Here is a 16,724-nt window from a genome sequence, read left to right on the forward strand (position 1 = left end):
CAGTGAAAACTTGTCCCTGGGTTCCGTGCCACGAATGCCAATGGCCTAGGTCTGCTTCTTAGCTTGCCTTGGGAGAAATAAATTAAAAACAATGATTTCTCTGAGGAGCTACTTGTAGGAAACTCATCAGCTTTAGTTTCAGATACTTTAACAAGACGCTAGTGTCTCATTCAGCAAGTCTATCTATCAGCCAACGTTTTTGTAACCCTCCCTTCTGCAAGATACTTTGCTAGCAACTGAGTGGAAAGAAGAGGTGAGGAGTGTTAGGATTTGGAGACTTGGTAACACCATATCAGATAAAAATCTTGTCCTGCCTAATGGGAATTTACAGAAAAAGGAAAGAAAAGACACTATTTACCAAGTGAACAGGACCTCAGGAGACCTTAAGAATATTGCAGTACCCCAGGGTTCATTATAGATTTATACCTCAAGGCTAGAAGGGACAAATGGAGAGAATATTCACTGGAACCTGGAGTCAGAGAGCCAGGTAGAGAAAGGAACTGAGAGCTTTGGCCAAGGTTACCCTGAAGGGAGGGAGCAGTTGATTGTAATGGAGAACCAACCCAGATGCTCATCAACAGGAGAGTGGAAAATAAACGGTGATGTATCCATATAATGAGTAGTATACAACAATAAAAGGGAATAAATTACTCAGGCATGCTGCAATATGGGTAAATCTTAAAAATAAATTAAGCCAATGAAACCAGACACAGATATATACTGTATAATTCAATTTACATGAAATTCAAGACCAAGCAAACTAATCTTTGTTGATAGAAATTATATTAGTTATCTCTTGATGTGGAGACTGAGTTGGAAGGACCATTGAGGACACTTCCGGGATGGTGGAAATGCTTTATATTTTTGACTCAGTTGTGGTTGCATGGATATATATATATATATATATATATATATACCTGCAAGAGAAAAATCATCAAGTGGCATCTATAAAATTGGTGCAATGCATGTTTATAAATTAGATCCTAATATTTAAAAATAGAACAGGAAATGCTATAGTGAAACATGCATAGTGATTAAAATGCTGTCCTTCCAGCAGTTTTCTTCTCCACATGACTAATGCCCTGAAAGCCTTATGCATGTGTTTTGGGAAACTGAACTACATGGTTGTAAAGAGCATGGGCTTTGCTGAGTGACAGATGTAGCTCAAATTCTAGCTCTATCACTTGTTAGATGTGTGACCTTGAACAAGTCATATAACTTCTCTGAGCCTGAGTTTCCTCCTTGGTAAAATCCACCTCCAACATACAGTGTTGTTGTGAGAATTAAGTAATAAAATGAACGAAAGAACTTAGCCAACTTCCGGGAACATTCTATGCTGTCAATAAATATAGGCTACTGGTTATTATCATTGTTATAAATGCTGATTTTCTGCCCTCTGCTCTACTTTACCTGCAGTGAGAACAATTCAGAGAGAGAAAAGGAGGGTGGGCAGAGGGAATGGATAGTGTCTGTGAATTCTCTTTTCTTTTCTTTTGCTTTTCCAGCAGTTTCTTATAGGGCACATTTGAGGCTGACTGCAGTGGAAGATGTAACTGACTGGACATCATAGGGACGTGGTGCATCCTGTCCCTATGATGCACCATGCCTGGCCTGCGGGCCTTCTTAATGTGCAGGGCAATAGCCAGTGCTGCTGTCCCCCTGCAGGCAGACGTGCCACAGTTGCACTGTGGGGCTCTGCTGGACTCATTAGTGGCTCCCTCACCCACAGCCTTCACAACTGTGACTGGAATTCTTCGCAGAGCCAGGGCACCTGAAGGCAAAAGGTGAGGCCTCTGTGGTGTCTGCCAGCCGGTTGCTTCCATAATAGAGTATTGATCTCCACCAGAAGAGTTTCAAGCCCTGTACACCCAGCATTGGCCATTAAAGGCAGGCTTCTGCAGATGGCAAATCCATCAGTTACCAGTTTGACATTAACAAGCAATTACAATGCAGTCCCTGTGTTAGCTCCACTAGGGGATATCAGAGTGATTGCTTCAAGTGGAGAAAGATGGGGAAAAAAATTTGATCAGTTCAGAGTGCTTCTCTAGAATTCAGGCCACTGAGGGTGAGACTGTATGGTGTCACAGAATGAGCACTAGACTCTGAGTTAGGAAATAAGGGAGGCTATTACTAGTGACCTATATCCATCACTTTCCTTCTCTTAGCCTTTCTGTCTTGTTTCTAAAGCAGTGGTTCTCAAGCCTGGCTGCACATTAGAATCACCTGGGAAGATTTTCAAGCTCCCAGTACCAAAACTATGCATCAAACCAATTATATCACAAACTCTGAGGGCAAAACCAAATATCCACAGTTTTTAAGGCCCTTCAGGAGCTTTCAATTTGCAGGCATAGTTGAAAACCTTGAAAATGAGAGCGGTAGCTGAAATTAGTGATCCTTAAGGTAGTAATGCATGACTTTCAAGAACGTGAATCCTTCAGGTGCAAATCATCTGAGGATCTTGTTACAATGCAGGTTCTGACTCAGTAGTTCTGACTTAGTAGGTGTGAGATTCTGCAGTTTTATAAAAGCAACCAGTGGATAGAGCTGCTGCTGGTCCTCGGACAACATTTTGAGTAACGAGAGCAAAAAGGTACCTTTTCTCTCAAAAATTTGAAAAGCCCAGTGCAACACTGTCTAGTAGAACTTTCTGCACTGAGTACAGTAGTTCACGCCTGTAATCCCAGAACTTTGGGAGGCTGAGGCAGGCAGATCACTTGAGGCCAGGTGTTCGAGACCAGCCTGGCCAATGTGATGAAACCTCGTCTCTACTAAACATATGAAAATTAGCTGGGCACAGTGGCACACTCCTGTAGTCCTACCTACTCGGGATGCTGAGGGATGAGAATTGCTTGAGCCTGTGAGGCAGAGGTTGTAGTGAAAAGAGATCGTGCCACTGCACTTCAGCCTCCGTGACAGAGCAAGACTGTTTCAAAAAAAGGACTTTCTGCACTGATGGAAATTTACTATGTCTGTGTTTTCTAATATGGTAACTAGCAGCAACACGTGACTACTGAGCACTTGAAATGTGGCTAGTGCAACTGAGGAACTGAATTTTAAATTTGCATTCAATTTTAATTAATTTAAATTTAAATAGCCTCATGTGGTGACTTGATATCACAAGTCTAGAGGTTTTAAAACATGAAGCATATAACATGGCTAAGATGGGGTGTTCATACTATATACCCACGAGCAGGATTACACATGCTCTTCTCCAGAAATAGGCCCCAGTCCATGGCAAGAAGTTCTCTTCCTGGCTCAAATTAAGCCCAAAGTCAATATGAACAGAGTGTGTTGACTCTGGGTGGAGCATGGGAAGAAAGTGACTAGAGACACAACTGAAGAAATAATCACTGTACTGAGCCTCTTAGAACAGGCTGAGGACCCTGAGTTTTAAAACAAGGGCAATGGCAAAGATACGGCCACACCATCATGACGGTACAGAGAGGGAACACTTAATATTACCTAGAGCTGGCAGGGAAGACAACCAGAAGAGCAACATTTGAGGTGATTCTTAAAAAAAAAAAAAAAAAAAAGGAGAGATACATGAGAAATCCAAATTAGGATAGAATTCCAGAATTCCAGAAGAAGTGAGTAGCATGTGCAAAAAAAAGAAAGCAAAAATTAGCAAAGGGAAAGTACTAAGTGTATGTCACAGAGTAGGGAAAGTGAGGGTCTTAAGAGGCATTGAGAAGTCCAACCTCAACTAAAGACAACAAAAGACAAAACCCATGGTGACAAACCTTGTCTTATTTTAACAGATAACAGATATTATTATTAAGAACATTTTAAGAGGTAGCTTCCAAACAGGGTCACTGCATACAGTTATATAGGGTGCACACTGTCCAATTCCAAGGCAGCTGTTTGCATCAATACAATGTAAATGGCATCCCATGGAGTTGTGCAATATGCCAGCCCTACCCTCATTTCTTTCCTTTTTAAATTTTTTCATTAAAGTTCTTTCTCTTCTGGACAAGAAAACCCTATGATAATAGAATCTTCAAACTGAAAGCATCTATAAAATGAACCCCAGATTCCTGGGGCTGTAGCCTTTCGTTAACCAAGTAAGATGAGGAATTACGGGTGTCTGATGTGCCAGGTACTATTCCAATACTTACTTAAAATATATCACCCCATATTTCTCACAGTAGAACCATGAAGTAGAGACATTACTGCATTTTCCTATGAGAAAATGGACTGAGATGGTTAAGGTGAGATAGTATAGGTAGAAACTGTTAGAACAATCGTACTCAGCCTTAACTAATTTCTAGATCCATGCTTTGTCTGCTCCTTTATTATTCCTTGAAGATGTTAGGGGAAATTCATTAGTCCATTTCAACAATGTACGACTCCTGTGGAAATAACTTACATGCCTATGATTAGAACACATAGGTTCAGACATCACAAAGCTTTGATGTGGCTGAAATTCTATCAATTTACTGGGGCAATGCTAGTTATCTCTTGGTGATTTGTGCCTCTGTTTGGCAGTAGTCTCTGCCTTAGATCCCTTGGAAAGAGAGAAACTAATTACTTAAAATTTTATTTGCCATCCTATCAAAATATGACTACCTAGGGGAAGAATAATTAAGTGGATCATTAATGGTTCCTGTTAACTCAGCTTCCTTTAAACAGCCTTCCCAAAAGTTTCACATTGTATTTTGGCTAATTCTCATTGGCCACAACTTAGTGCCATGGAAGACTAGTAAATACAGTCTTTTAGCTGGATGGCCTGCTATCTTATATAAAATGAGGTTAGGTTGCTGAGACAGAAAGGGAGAGCAGATCTTGGGAGGCAGCTAGCTGTTTTTGCCATCCCAAGTGTTGTGATTTCTACCTGCTTTAGATTTAACCTATTTGCCAGTTTCTCTGCATCCCATGGTCATGGTTCTAGTTGAGGTCCAACCTCAGAGAAATAGCTACTTAAGTGATACTGGGATACTTTGTACAGAGCAAAGAAACCAGTCTTTATGCCACTTGGAATGGATTTTTCCAATTGTCCTGCCCCCACTGAAGAAAACTCTTGGTTCAGAAGAAACAATGACCAATGACGTAAGAAGGACTAATGTTTCCACCTGCCTCTCAATTTAATAGCAAGAGATTCCACATGTCAGACAGGAAAGAAGGCTAGGAAGGAAAATGAGCATTAAGATTAATAATTGATGTTAATACTGACAACAAAGACAAACAATAGTGATAAATGAAATGGCAGAACCAAGGAAATTGTTGTACTGTGATATCTTTCTTTCAAGCAGGTCAACTGTGTAATTACTAAACTCAATTTCGTCAGGAATTTCATCAGCATCAGAGCCCCTGGGCCACCAGTCTTCAATGTTTGCTACCAGTGTGTTACTGTCTGCTTGTCATTATCTAGAGACAAAAATGGAACATTACAATGGGCTTTATGACCCTTCTGTACCTCAGCATTTCCATCCTGCCCCCTTCACCTAGCTGTACCTCATTATCTATCCCAGTGCCTGGCCTGTAATATCCCCAGAAATTATTATTGCACCAAACAACTAAATTAAACACAAAGGCTTATTTAGTGGATTCACAATTTTTAGTTGTACCACATAGTCAAACAAGTAGACGTTCAGGTCACAAAATCTAGCCTGTCTCCCTATGAGACCACAATGCCATTGTCTGAACAGATTAAATAAAGCAGAGCATCATCTCAAACGATTTTCATGGTTCAAATCTAGGTATCTATACTACCAGCTGTGAGGCTTAGGCCAATCTGTTAACTCTATTTCACTTTTCTGCTAAATGAGACAATGTGGACTTTACTTCATTTTGTGAGAAATAAATAATCTAAGTAACTGGTCAAACACATTTTGTGCTTCTTAAAAAAAGGTGGTACATACACACACACACACACACAACACCCAATATAATACAATATTTTCAGATGACACTAGAAATATTTTAGTCAGGTCTAAAGGAACAGAAGTTAATGATAAAATGATAAACAATAAATAATAGCTACTGTTTAGTGAGAAAATTACACACATCTTACTTGACTTAAACCTCACAACAGAATTGAGCAGCAAGTTATTACCCTGAGAAAGGGGACTCAAGGTTGGCAGGATAACAAGTGGGAGAATCTAGAGGTAAAGTCATATCTATCCTATTGGAAACACTCAAGAACGGCAAATAAGCGTGAGAATTTGAGCAAGACTGAAGGAGAACATTTAAGTTCCCTTTCTAACTCATATCCCAATTCTGGAATCTAATATTCCTTACTACAGAAGTAAAGATGGCCCCATGGAGAAACTGGCAGCATAGCATGATGGAAACGGAATAGAATCAGGAATTGTTTTGTGCCTGTGCATCTGTGACTTTGGTGTTCTGACTCAGACACATATTTGAGAGGTAGAAAGGGGAGAAGAGGGTTGCCACATTACGTAACAGAAAGGAGCCCACTGCTTAGACACTTACCTTGTGCCAGACATTGCACTAGGACTTTATTACCTGCAACCCATCCTGCAAAACTGTGAAGATTTGATATGATCATTCTCATTTTATGGTTGAGAAACAAGGGTTAAGGACATTAAAAACTTACTCAATGTTTAAACATTTGCCTCTCTTATTCTAAAGCCCCTTCTCTTTTCACAATCCCTGTAAGACACAGACATCCAATATTTGAGTGGCAGAGGCAAAAACATGGCCTACCAGAACCATTATGATAGCTTTACAATATGCCCACCAATTATTTGATACTTCTCCTGCCAAATGGTGAAGGCTAATTACCCTCCTACAGAATGTGACTCACTTCTAATGAATAAAATATGGCACAAGTAAAAGTGTGCGATTTCAGAGACTAGGTCATAAAGAACACAGTGGCTTCTTCCCTGCTCTCTCTTTCTTCGATCATTCTGTCTGGGGGAATCCAGCTGACATGTCGTGAGGACACTCAAGCAGCTTTATGGAAAGACCCACGTGGTGAGCAACTGAGGCTTCCTACCATCAGCCAACAAGAAACCGAGGCCTTTGCCAACAGCCAAGTAAGTGAGCCATTTTGGAAAGTGGATCCTCCAGCCCCTGTTAGGCTCCCAGATGACAACATCCCCTGCTCTCATCTTGACCACAACCTCATGAAATACCCTGATCCAGAATACCCAGTTAAGCCACACCACAACTGCTGTTTTACAAAACTGTGAGCTAATGTGTTAGTTGTTCTTAAGCTATTAAGTTTTGAGGTGATCTATTACACAATGATAAACAACTAATACACCCATCCAGTGCTGAAGAAAGGGGTTGTCAGGAGGGTAGGATTTGCACTATTAAATCTTCATAGAGTGCCATTTCCCCTCTCTACACCACACTTGCCACCAACTATAAAGAAAGAATTAGGTAAGGGAGTTTCTTTGGTTGCAGCCCATTTTGCCTTTGGTTGTCAATGGTAGAACCATTTCCCCCAAATCTGCGGGAAATGAGAATCAGAAAGAAGGACACACCATTCCATAACACAGAACACAAGCAGATGGCTCCCATGAAGAATCTAGCAGGATGGTGTGGCAGAAGCAGAATGGACTCAGGAATCATGGTGCCTACACTGGAATTTCAGATTGGCCACTGACACAATGAACACATTATTCAACATTTCCAAATCTTGGTGTTCTTATCTACAAAGTGAAGATAATAATTGCCAATTCACAGGTGACTATGATTTAAAGAGATTACTTTCGAAGAGTTCCTAACACATTCATTCAACAAACATTTAATGATGCTTCAGGCACTGTGTTCATTACTAGTGAGAATATGACACACAGAGCCATACGGTCACAGAGCTTTCAATGAAAAGTAACATACTTGAGTAATAATTTTTTAAGTGTGGTAAAATGTGTGGCACATAGTAGGTATTCAATAAATACTTGTTTTTTTCCTCATTTTTACCTTTTCCTAGAGTGCTACTTGATGGTAGCTGTAGTTTTTCTTCAAGGCATCCTATTTGTCCTGATACAGAACCTCTTCTGACCACTAAAGGCATAGTCCCAAGCCCTCACCATTCCCTCACATATTCCACAAAAATGTGAGCATTAACCGTTCCCCATGATACAGATAATTCATTTTTTAATTTAATTTTTTAAAATTTTATTTATTTACTTATTTATTTTGAGACCAGGTTATGAGACTGGCTAATTTTTGTATTTTTGGTAGAGATGGGGTTTTGCCATACTGTCTATGCTGTTCTCAAACTCCTGAGCTCAAGTGATCCTCCTGCCTGGGCCTCCCAAAGTACTGGGATTACAGGCATGAGCCATTGCACCTGGCCTGGATAAGATTTTTTTCTTTTTTTGAGGCAGTGTCTTCCTTTGTAGCTCAGGCTGGAGTGCAGTGGTGTGATCTCGGCTCACTGCAACCTCTGCATCCCAGGTTCAAGTAATTCTCCTGCCTCAGCCTCCTGAGTAGCTGGGATTACAGGCGCCCGCCACTATGCCTGGCTAATTTTTGTATTTTTAGTAGAGATGGGGTTTCACCATGTTGGTCAGGCTGGTCTCGAACTCTTGACCTCAGGTGATCTGCCTGTCTTGGCCTCCCAAAGTATTGGGATTATAGGCGTGAACCACCACACCGGGCACTGATAATTCATTTTTAAAAGAACATCATATCTACCTTAAATGCATTAAGATTCACATTTGACTCATTATTCACAGTGAACATTAGGAACTTAAGTCCACTCAGTAACAATGCACCTATTTATGACTCTTAATTCAAAGATGTGCACCTATTTACCCTGGACCAGCTCCTTGGAAGGACATGAAATAGAGGATAATAATCGCATCTTTCCAAATTTGCTATGAAACTGCATCGCCAAAAACTGAGACTCATTTTCCGATTGATGAATCAAATGACAACAAAATCTCCAGGGCATTCTGAAACCCAACGGGGATTAATGATTAGGCATACCAGTGGTAGTTAGGAGACTTGCCCAAATTTCCAGTTTTCTGCAGATGGCATCTAAGTTAGAAGACTGTCATAAATTTATTCATGGCTTGGCTTTCTTCTATTTGCTCATTGGTGACACTTTTATATAAAAAGGTGTTTCTATGGCTAGGAAATCCCAGTGGAGATTAAGAAACCTGGGTTCTTCAAACTAATGGGGTGGCCTTTGATTAGTCCTAACTCCCCTTCCTAAGCCTCAGTTTCTTTAGACATGAAGTGAAAGCAATGGATTACGTTGCCTTAGACTTTTTCCCTGGATCGAAAATGATGTGCTAATTGTGCCTTTCCAACAATAACTGATACCACTAGTGAACATTCTTTCTTAAGCCCGTCTATTAAGGACTTCATTTATATTATTTTTCTAATCTTTAAGCAAACTCTGAGATAAGTGACTATGATGTTTATTCCATAGATGCAAAAGATTTGTCAAGTAACTCCCCAAAGTAAAAGGGAGGGCTGGAGTTTAGACTCGTGACTGTTCTGCTCTAACCCAAGTAATTCTGGATCTCAGACTCCCCAAATGACAAGTTATTCCAGAAATACTCAGAAAAAGGAGGGTGCCGTATGTCACACATGGAAAAATAGAAAAAGTAACAGAATCCAGCCAAAGGATTCCCAGAAATTGAGGCTCTTCTGTTCTTGGCATTTGCATCTTTGGATGTGTGTTTTTTACATTGCTTTATGCGAAAGGTATGTTTCAATGTGATTTTTTTTTCTCCTCCCGTCTTACCACCGAGGAATCACAGGGAATAGACTTGACATCTGTGAACTCAATTTACCCTAGAAAAATGTTTCAGTCACACTTAAAATAAAAAGGGCATCAATTAGAATAAGAAGGACACTTTATTGCCTAGGAGGACTGAACTTTTTTGGACCTGGGGCACTTTATCAGCTTCATCTTTAGCTCTAGTATAATCAAAAGGTCAGGATCTCCATTGGACCTTAGAAATTTTTTATTTTTCTGTAAGATTTTCTGAATGCCTGCCATGTGTGAAGGGAAATGCCTGGACTTCTATGCATACGTATTTAATTGTCTCCCCACATCTACCCAGGAAGACAGGCACAGTGAGCCTTTCATGTTGTAGATGAGAAATCTAAGTCTCAAAGACAGAGAAGGAATTTCTCAAGGTCACACTGTAAGTAAAAGGCAGAGGAGGGATTAGAACCCTGGATCCTCTTTATTACACCAAGTCTGCCTCACAAGGATGCCAGTCTCTCATCACTCATTGGGAAAGACCCACTCCTCCCATTCATGATAAGTTAATGCTATCCAATACAAACCCCAAAGCAGGCATAAAATATGAAGCAGCAAAACTCAGGCAGGCAGAAAGCAGAGTGGTTTAGACATGGCTGTTGTCTGCAGCAGGGAGAAGTTCCTGGCAACATGACCCTGAAAATAACAATGAGTGACTGAAGCTAAGAAGGAAGAATCTTCCAAGGACTCTGAAACTAGATATTTTCTCAAGCCCCACCTATGGACAAACACAAATCATGGAGAAATAAAGATGCCAGTCTCCAGGAAGCACCAGAGTTAAATTCATTCTGGCATTTAACTCCTGGCATTAACAGTTAGGTGGGAGATTAAAACAAACCAACACACAAACACAAAAAATAATCAGTGGAAAAAAGTTAAAAAAAAATCAATGGACAGTGGTTTCATAGCAGATGGCAAAGAGGAATATTAAAAGCTATATTTTATGTGGAACTCCTTTTCTTCTGATTTCCTTATTAGATGTTTTGTATATCGAGGCCCATAGCTCCAAGCAGCCTCCATAAAGTAGAGGCTAAGAATTACAATTTGTAGGTTAAAAAACTGTGCTTGAAATTCCTTGTTTGTCCCTTGTTTGCCATTTCTCTACCCTTCTATACCTGGCCCACACCCTAGGAAGATGACTTGTATAAACTACGTAAATGAGCTCCTTGCCTTCTGGCTCCTAATTGGGTTTAGTCAATGAGACCTATTAGCAGGAAGATCGGAAGGTAGGAGGATGACATCTGACTCTTTATTACTTTAAATTCCTTCCTGTCAGGTCTTAAATTGGCTGCAACCTTCCTTTGAAAGTTGCAGCTCCCTTCAGAAAGCTCTTTCTTGCAGCTCTAGCATCTCCCCAGACTTCAGTAAATACTTCCTCCCTGTGCCCCAAGTCCTAGGCTTAGAGTAAAAATGGGTCTCTGCTGCCACTAACCCTGGGATGCTTCACCCTCCCTTGTGAGTTTCCCTTAGTTCTGCCCACATCTTTGTAAATAGTCTCTTCATGGAACTTTCCTCAATTGCCTCTTTTAAATGTTTGAGCTGGTTATGTTGGGAAGGGCCCCACGATGGGAGGAACAATGACTAAGTCACGGAAAGGTTAAGTAGCTTGTGCAAGGTCATACAAATAGTGCATTAGTTAAAGCAATGCTTGTTTCTGTAACAAATAAACCCCCATATCTCAGTGATTTTAAGTAAAGATACATTAATTTTTTTTTACTTACGTCAGTCCAAAATAGGGTTCCTGAGTAGCAAGTGGCTCTTCTTCAAGTGGTGATCCAGAGAAGAAGCTCCTTGCATTTTCTGGCTCTGCCATATTCAACACATCTTTCAAGGTGACCATGTTCATCAGCACAAAGCTGGAAGAGGGAAAGAGTATGGGGGCTTGAACATGGCATGTTGTGTGTCACGTCCTCTATTCATGTTTCATTGGCTGAAGCTCAATTGCATGGCTGTCCAATTGCAAGAGAGTCCCAGAGATGGTGAGCTCAGGAGGATTAAAAAAAGAGTTTGGGAAAGCTCTTGACAATTTCTACCTCAGAAGTGTGTTTGGAAACACAAACTCAAATCCAAAGCTTTTCACTCAAAACACAAGGCCTCCAGTTCATGGTGTATACAGTTATTTAATGTGTGCATTAAGTAATAAGAATCATCCATGTGTGTTCCGGAGGGGAAGAGACAGAACCAGAGAAAATTTTATAATGTGATAGTGTCAGCCCATGATTCTACCAAGGGAGTATCTATTCTGAAAAAGTGTAAGATGGGAAACAGGGACTGCTGCTGCCTCCACCTATCACAGTAAACACTTACTTTACTTATATTACCGATAAAGTAATATGTAAGTGACTGCACATAAGTCTAGCATTTAAGGACATTGATTTTTATATCACTTGTTATTTATATTAAAAAACCATATATATATTTAATAGTAAATATCACTGTAAAAGGATTATGTGAACAAAAATATGCATTCCATGATGATTTACAGTCCCAGTTAGAAATTCCAAGGGTCATTGATTATATGCCCTGTTTTCTTTATCCACTAAATTTAGAACCGACATCTCCACTGTATTCAAACTGTAGCTCTCTCTCTTTCCACTCACATCTCTGTGGATTTCTCTCTACTGCCTGTGAGTTTTATAGTGTTAGTACATACTCTGAGAACACAGACACAGTGGGACTTTTTGCATTGCTATGTAAATCTGCAGATTCACTACTCAATAAGTATTGACCTGTTGACTTTGCCTTTTTTCCACCTCATAAGCATCTCCAATGATCCAGAAATGTGGAGAAAGAACAGGTCCCATGAAGGTAAATTTTCCCTGAGTAACCTGGGGAACTCACATAAAAATGGGCTGACACAAATGTTATTTCAAGATTTAAAAACAATATATTTGAATCCTACATCAAGAAGTAAAATATCATAAGCTCTCAGCCTGCTGATCGACTCTACAGCACTGTTTCTCATCATTATAATATCCAAATATAAGAATGTGGAGGAAAGAGAATTTCAAGCTCCATAGGATTATCATAGATATTACTCCATTGATCTAGTCATTCACTGAGTGTAAGACCATGTGTCCACAGCAGTGAAGAAACTTCTGTTCCTGCCATCAAGGATCTTACCTGGGGTAGACAGATAGTGCACACATCATCAAATTTTTTATAAAAAGGTAATTACTGCTGGCAATAAGTGGGGTAAAGGAAATCAAATTCAGGTGCTATTTTAGAAAGTGCTCTGAGATGAGCAAGTGGCATGCTATTTTAGAGAAGTGGTCAGAAAAGGTGCCCCTAAGCCTCAGAGCCCTGACTGCTGAGCAATCTAGGTAGAGAGTGCAACCTGTGCAAAGGCCTTGAGATCGGGATGGTTTCAGGAAATTCGAGAACACCATGAGTCCGTGTGGCTGCAATGGCAACATTGAACATGAGGTAAAAGGTGGCCAGAGGGATTTTCATGGCCTGTGGAGTTTGTAGGCCAAGGATATCAAGAGTTTGAATTGTGTTTGAAGGGTAACATAAAGCTATGGAGGTAGGTGGGTGAACAGAAGAGAACCATCATCTGTTTTGTTTTGTTACAAGGATCACCCTATTTGCTACATGCAGAATAGGCTCTTTGTGTGTGTGTGGTGGTAGGGAGGAGAATTGACAAGAGTAGAAGCAGAGAGATAAATTGAGAGATCAGAAATGACTTGGACCACAAAGGTAGACTCAGAGGTGGTGAAAGTGGTCAGATTAAGGATGCACTTGAAAGTGGAGTTGTCAGGACCTGCCGATGGCTATGGCATGGCTGTGAAGGAAAGTGAAGAATCAGGATGGCTCCCAGGTTTTCAGCCTTGGCACTAGTGAAAGGATTGGCAACAGCTGAAATAGAAGCAACTGGGAAAGATGTTCTGCCCTAGTGGTGGAAAACATGCCACTGGCTCAGCTGGATACTTCCAAAGGGCTGCTCTGGTAATACCTCTAGTCAGCAGATATTTGATGAGTACTTCTGCCCTATCCTCAAGGAGACCCAGGCTGCAAAGAAAAACTGATACACAAGCAGTTGATCATGCTGAGAGAGAAAGCCCACAAGTTATTCTGGGAATAAAGAAAAGGACAATGAAGCCAAATGTGGACTCAGGAAGGCTTTTTGGAGGAAATGACACCTAGCTAAGACTTGAAAGAGGAATAAAAGCCAAAGAGGTTGGGAGAAGCAGTCAGGCAGTGGAAACAGCATTAGCAAAAGCACAGAGAGCTGGAACAGCGTGACAACAAACCACACACATCCCACCCACCAGGGAAGTGGAGGGTGGAAGGGAGCACAGGGATGCAGTTAGAGACATTTGCAGGTTCCAATCATAGATGGTTTTTATGCTGTTCCTCAGACATAAGCATCTATCCTATAAGTCTAAAGAGGAAACCATTGAAGAGTTTAAGAAAGGAGTGCCAGTGTCAGGAATTAGGATGACAAGCTCAGTTTCTAGGAGGTCCAGATAGTAACAAATAAGAACATGTCTTTGGCATTCATTGCTTCTACCACACATTTTGCCTTTGATCCCGGTTTTCTTGGGTGAGTTCTTCTATTGTATGTCCATAGTCTCCTGGTCTAGAAGGTATAAAAGCTTATTCTTTAAGTTTAATTTTCTGCATTCTTCCAGTAAAGGTCTAGCATGGAAGAAGAAATCTACAGAGTTCCCTGATATATTGCCTGGCTAGGATTTAAGCAAGATATTCATGAACCATCTTGAAATATCAGAAATAACACTCCCAAACCCACCACCACTATCTGCATAGCTGCTGCCATTTAGTATCAACTGATTTTTTAACTTAGAGTCAATAGCAATGACTAAGTGAGAAATCTCAATAGCTATTTAACTATGAAAAGATAGACATCAAGTCAAGCACAAACTTCAAAACTCTCTAAAATACTAATAGCTAACATTGGCTGACTGTTTACTTATATACCAGGCACTCATCTAAACACATTTCATGCACTAATTAAATGTTTTCAAAACAGCTCTAGGAGATATTTAATTTGACAAATGTAAAAACTAAGACTTAATTTCTTTATCCAGGGTCACACAACCAGAAAGTAGAAAAGCCAAGATTGAACTTCAGGGATCTTGACCCTAATGCCTTTTCTGGGAAAACAGTCCATAGCTTTACTCAATAATTCTTAAATCTTTTTATTTAAGAAGTATTCTTGAATAAAACCTTCTCTTCCAGAATATTCTCCAAGTCCCACTAACCAAGTTCAATTCCTACCTCTCCCATAATCTTTCCTGCTTAATAGGAGTCATTGCAATCTGATCTCAGATGGCATACGCATTCTATACCAGAAATGTGGTTAATTCCACTGCATTTATTCCCATAAAAACAAGAACTTGTCAACAAAATGAAGACAAGTTTGATTTAAGTATTAATACTTTAAAAGAGTTAAAGGACTCTTTCTTTCTTTTGCACCCTACACATAGAATAAGTACTCCACCAAATGCAACTATCAAGTACCCAGCACACATACACTATATATACCACATACACATATATAAGCACACGTGTGAGTTTGGCCAAAACACATAATAAAAGAAGAAAATTGCAGCAACTTCTGAACCAAAGAAAATGAGAAAAAAAATACATGCCATACAACATTAATTGCAGCAGCATCTGTAGGCTGCAGACTATGTGGGCACAAACAAGATTCAACTTTGTGCACGTAGTTGAATCTTGGCCTTTTATTTGCTATTTGTGTGACACTGAACAAGTTAATCATGCCTCAGTTTCCTCATTTGCCAAATTTGCCACTTTTTTCCTGGGGGTTTACCCTGTAAGTCTCTTGAGCAATAGTCACACTCTCAAGAAGATTCGTTATGCTCTCATATTTTCATTTTGTGTCTTATAATGCATTGATTCATCTTTTGCTCAATTTGACTTCTAATATTCTACATGGCTTAAAGAATAAAGTATGTGGACCTGTCCAGAGCAGATGACCATCTGCCTCTAAGCTTGAGGCTCTTAATTCCAGCTCCATTGCCCATTGGTTGTAGTCATAGAACAGGGAAAATTTAATTCAAAACTCTCAATCCACCCTGGAGAAGGAAATTAAAGCCCAGAAGAATAATATGCCTTGACCAAGGTCACAGAGTATGTTAACAATAAAGCCAGAACTAGAAGTCAAAGCTTCCTGTACTCAGCCCAGTTTCTACTAGTAAATATTTCCTGAATGCATATTAATGTTTCAGGGCCTGTGGATACAGAAATGAATAAAGCACAGTCCCCACACAAAAATATTGCCAATTGTATTGAACCCAACAGATGACCAATTGCAGTGCTTCCTAACCTTGTTTGTGTCTGTGTCTGAGACACATGATACTTTCCTAACATGGGCCCTTGGAGAGTTGATTCCCAGCCACTCAGTATTTACAAACTGGAAATTCACTAACCTGTAACCTGTACCAGTTCCCAGTAGAAACTTGCACATTCAGAAATATTCTGAATAATCCTCACATGGAAGATGAGGATGCTTCTGAGGAAGAAAATGCCAAAAGTAAGATAAATCAGACCAATGACTTAAAGCTGCTGGAAAGACATGTACATTTAGCAAGACGTCTGGAAGTGGGGGCTCTAAAGCTGATAGAATAGCTTGTGACCTCAAAGCATTAGATTGATGTCTCTCACCTTCTCTCAGTCTTTCCCTCATGGGCTCAGGTTGGCATCCCTATCTTTAGGTATCACGATTTGACATAACTGCATTTAAAGGCAAGAAACACAAGGCAATCAAGATGGAGCAAGTGGTGTAGCAGGAGGAGAGAGAGAAGAACAGAGAGAGAGAGAGAGAGAGCACTTGCCATGTATCTCTCCTTTTAGGAAGGAAGATAAATCTATCCTAGATAACCAGGAGTACCCTTAAATCTCCCTGGGCAGAGCTGGCTCACATAGCTGCCCCGCTGCAAAGCAGGCAGGCAAGCATGCATCTGGCTCATTCAACATACATAATTAGAGTCAGGTAAGGGAAAAACCAACTTCAGCATGACTATTGGTAGGCAAACAAAAATGT

General features: G+C 40.2%; 1 long non-coding RNA gene across 1 annotated transcript in view; it reads left to right on the forward strand.

Moving 5' to 3' along the window:
* The window catches only part of LOC134737143 (uncharacterized), a 517,224-nt gene extending 513,393 nt beyond the window's left edge, over positions 1-3,831 (forward strand). Inside the window, exon 6 of the long non-coding RNA XR_010121777.1 lies at positions 1,506-3,831. This is a non-coding gene — a long non-coding RNA (uncharacterized lncRNA). The remainder of the gene's footprint in view (positions 1-1,505) is intronic.
* The last annotated feature ends 12,893 nt before the right edge of the window (positions 3,832-16,724 follow it).

Source organism: Symphalangus syndactylus, chromosome 7, assembly GCF_028878055.3.
Source record: "Symphalangus syndactylus isolate Jambi chromosome 7, NHGRI_mSymSyn1-v2.1_pri, whole genome shotgun sequence".
NCBI classification, from domain to species: Eukaryota; Metazoa; Chordata; class Mammalia; order Primates; family Hylobatidae; genus Symphalangus; species Symphalangus syndactylus.